The sequence below is a fragment of the Chrysochloris asiatica genome, unplaced genomic scaffold, assembly GCF_000296735.1.
Source record: "Chrysochloris asiatica unplaced genomic scaffold, ChrAsi1.0 scaffold00161, whole genome shotgun sequence".
NCBI lineage: Eukaryota > Metazoa > Chordata > Mammalia > Afrosoricida > Chrysochloridae > Chrysochloris > Chrysochloris asiatica.
Window position 1 is genome coordinate 7,039,273 of NW_006408679.1, and position 4,338 is coordinate 7,043,610.

A 4,338-nucleotide genomic window follows, 5' to 3' on the forward strand; every position below is an offset into this window, starting at 1 on the left:
GCTCATCTCCTGATTACACCCATCAAGAGGCAATTGGTGACTTCCTAAGAATATACCAACATGCATTCATTAATTTAATACATATACAACATCACCACAATGCCTAGAAAGCAACAAGAAATTTCTGCTCACATGTAGAAACAAGGCAGAGTATGTAAAACAAACAGCCAAGAGAAAGAGCTAGAAAATGCTTTTAAAGAAGCAGCAGCACTGGAACTACCTGAAAAAGCATTCAGGAGAATGATATTGAGGTCTATCCAAATGTTCCACAGAAAGGTCAAGGAAAACAAGGAAGAATTTAGAAAAGCACTGCAAGAACAATCAAACAAAACAGACACAGCATTGGAGATAATACAAAACTTGCAAACAGAAATTTAGATGATCAATACTAAGATATCAGAAATGGACAAATTCTGAATAGACAAAACAGTACAATTGAATCAATGGAAGCCAGAAAGAGCAAGGTTGACTATAAATATCTCAATACTGGTAAGATAGAAGAACAAGTTACAGAAGACAAGCAGAGTGGAAAAAAGATAGGATTTGCTTTTGTAACTTTTGATGATCATAATACACTGGAAAAAATTGTTGTTCAGAAATACCACACTATTAATGGGCACAATTGTGAAGTGAAAAAAGCCCTTTATAAGCAAGAGATACAGTCTGCTGGATCACAGAGAGGTTGTGGAGGTGAATCTGGCAACTTTATGGGTCATGGAGGCAACTTTGGAGGTGGTGGAAGGAACTTTGGTCATGGAGGAAACTTTAGTGGAAGAGGAGGCTATGGTTGTGGAGGTGGTGGCAGCAAAGGCAGTTATGGTGGAGGTGATGGCAGATATAATGGATTTGGATGTGATGGGGACAACTATGGATGTGGTCCTGGTTATAGTAATAGAGGGGGCATTGGTGGTGGTGGACCAGGATATGAAAACCAAGGTGGTGGATACGGTGGCGGTGGTGGAGGATATGATGGTTAAAATGAAGGAAGAAATTTTGGCGGTGGTAACTACGGTGGTGGTGGAAACTCTAATGATTTTGTAAATTATACTGGATAATCAAATTATGGACCCATGAAAGGTTTTGGTGGAAGAAGCTTAGCAGTCCTTAAGGTGGTGGCCATGGATCTGGTGGTGGAAGTGGTGGATGTGGTAGCAGGAGGTTCTAAAAATTCAGCAAAAGGGAACTAATTTTCTTAGCAGGAGAGACAGCAAGGAGTTGTCTGGAAAGCTGCAGGTTATTTTGAGACAGTCATCCCAAATGCATTAGAGGAACTGTAAAGCTCTGCCACAGAAGGAACGATGATCCACAGTCAGAAAAGTCACTGCAGCTTAAATAGGACACCCTCCTTGTTCAGGATTGTCAGAGCCACCACAGTTTGCAAAAAGTGCCACTATTGATTAATGCAATGTAGTGTGTCAATTAGATATACATTCTTGAGGTTCTTTTTTTTTTTTTTATCTGTTAGAGCTTTGTCTTTTAATTTTTTCTTTTCATTACATCATATATTGCCCTGTCAATTGCGGTAGTGGTACCAGTAATAAAAAATTACAGAAGTTTTAACTTAAAAAAAAAAGTGCCCTTTGGACATTTAAATGAATATATCTTTTTTGTTTTATAAGTGTACATCAAATATTTTTGCTTTGTTCATTTGTGAAATATAAGATGTAAATGGGAAGCAGGATAACTGCTGTTGCAGAGAGGCGATTGTCATCATGGAGATGAAACAAAGTTTATAATTTGTTGAATGTAAAGCTGATGATCTTGTCCATAAACCTTCATCCAATTTACAATTTAAAAAAAAAAAAAAAAAAAAAAAAACCCAAAACCTTTAATGACTCCCCAGTGTCTTTTGACTAAAGTTCAAACTCCTTGCTGCGGCATTTAAGATCCCTAGGAGTATGGATCCAACACAACATCCTGTCTTGATTTTTAACAGCTACCTCCCATTCTACCCCTACGCCCACATATAATCTCCAGCCACATTATCTCTAATGTCCCAATCATGCCTTAAGGCTCTTTATATTTCTCCTTATGCTGTTATCACTCCTGTAATTCTCTCCCCTGAATGAAAAATTCATAATGTAAAGTCAATTGAAAAAATAACTTGAGATGCATTCTACAGTGGTAGATGTAGTCCATTTTACACCCTTCCATTCTAGTTCCCAAACTAAGTGGGGAAATTTTTCTTGGTTTTCTGTGGGTCTTCACCTAGTCACAGTGGTTGGTGTTTCTGGAAAAAGACACATTTATTGAGTCAATAAACATTAATTAACTCTTTCCTTAGGAGTCCTTAGGGTGCAATAGTTACGTGCTTAATTGGTATCCAAAGGTTAGTGGTTTGAGCCTACCCTGCAGCTCCACAGAAGAAGAATCTAACAATTACAGCTTAGAAAACCCAATGGGGAAGTACTACTCTGTCACATGGGACAACCATGTGTTGGAATCAACTCAACAGCATCTGATAACAACAACAGGGCAATATAAGTATTAATGCCTTAGCCTTGATCTTTGTCAACTTTGATATACTTAGTGGTGGTGGTGGTTACGTGCTGTAGAGTTGGTTCTGAGTCATAGCATCCCTGCGTAGGGTTTCTGAGGCAGTGAATCTTTATAGGAGCAGAAAGCCTCATTTTTCTCCTGCAGAACCACTGGTAGTTTCGAACTGCCAACGGTGAGATTAGCAGCCCGACTCATAACCAATACGCTACCAGAGCTCCTTAATATACCTGGTTGTTGTTCTTAAGTGCCGCTGAGTTGGTTCTGACCCATAGAGATCCAGTATAGGGTTTCTGAGGAGCTGCTGGTGAGCTTGAACCACTGACCTTATGATTCAAACCAACTTTGACAGTAGCAGTTGCCAAAAGAAAGGTAGTAAAATATCAGAGGCTTTCACAGGTAAAGAAATTGCTTCTAGGCTGGAGAGGTTGGGAGTACAGATAAGCTATGCCTGTTTCCTGTCACTTGAATATGAACTTCAGAAGAACAATGAATGATCTTGTCTGCATTGTTCAATTCTGTATTCCCAGCACCCAGAGCAGTACTTACGCATAGTAGGTGCTCAACATATATTGCATGAAAACCGAAACAAATTGACTGCCAGCACTCAATTCCAACTCATGGTGAGTCCACAGGACAGAGTAGAACTGCTCCTTAGAGTTTCTGAGATTGTAAATCTTTACAGGAGCAGATAGTCTCATCTTTCTCCCTTGAAGAAGCTGGTGTGTTTGAACCTCCAACCTTGTGGTTAGCAGCCAACACTTAACCCACGGCACTACTAGTGTTCCTTAGTTTGAATGAAGGTGTGTGTACAAGAAGAGAAGGTCTAGGTTTATAACTATGCGCCCCTTGGAGGCTGAGATGAGGTCTACTTGCGTTTTTATGGATTTGCTTTGTGTTTGGCATGTCTAAGGCACTCAGTGAATGCTAGATGAATGTTGAAGTTAAAGTAAGTGATTCCAGGGCTTACATTTGTTTCCTTCCCACCCCTTCCTCTGATGTCATTACAAATTAGCCACCCTAAAGAAAATGTTCATGCCATGTTGACTAGGGTTTCAAAGTCTTTTAGAAACTGAGGGAAAAGGCAAGATGTTAGGAGGTGAGACAAAATAAAAAGTCAGGGAAATAACATTTCTTGTGTCATTAACTATCTAAACTGTTTCTGCAAGCACTGTTTTACCTTTACCTGGTAGTCAACTGAAATGGAAATGTTGACTGTAAGTGGTGACATTGTTAGACCTTCTCATTAGCAACACTTGTTTTCTTTAATCCAAGAACCAAATATTGCTTTATAGAGGTCAAGGCTTAATGTTAATAAAAATGTATCAAATTCAGAGTTCAATAAAAAGACTAAAGGCCCAGAGAATATATTTGCTGCTGTTTTTTCTCCCCCACCTCAACCCCCCAGTGATCTAAATTTAACTAACTGAAATTATATTTTTAGTACCAGATATTTATGCCAGACTTAAGTGGCAGCTATCTTTGCATTTTGAGACTTATTTTAATGAGAGACTCATCCATTAAGAACTCCACTGGGTGTGAAATTAATTGCTGGGGAAAGAATCAACAGAAAGAGAACACCATGGACCTTGCCCTGAAGGAGCTTAACATCTAAGCATACAAACTGGTATAGAAAAAGCAGGAGGAAAAATAAAGCAAAGAAATTTGTGAGAGCAGATTCATTTACAACCTTGTGGCAGAGACGGCTATTGCCAATGGAAATCTGAGCTTTCCTTCTCCCCCAGAATAGTTGTCCCTAGAACTACATTTTTCAGGCCCATTTATATATGTAAATATATATATAGACTCAAGTGCATGGCAACAGTAGTGAGGTTGGCCCAG

At 39.1% G+C, this 4,338-nt stretch overlaps 1 pseudogene; it reads left to right on the forward strand.

Annotated features, from left to right (window-relative positions):
• Positions 1 to 443: 443 nt before the first annotated feature.
• On the forward strand, positions 444 to 1,165 carry LOC102828856 (annotated as a pseudogene).
• The last annotated feature ends 3,173 nt before the right edge of the window (positions 1,166 to 4,338 follow it).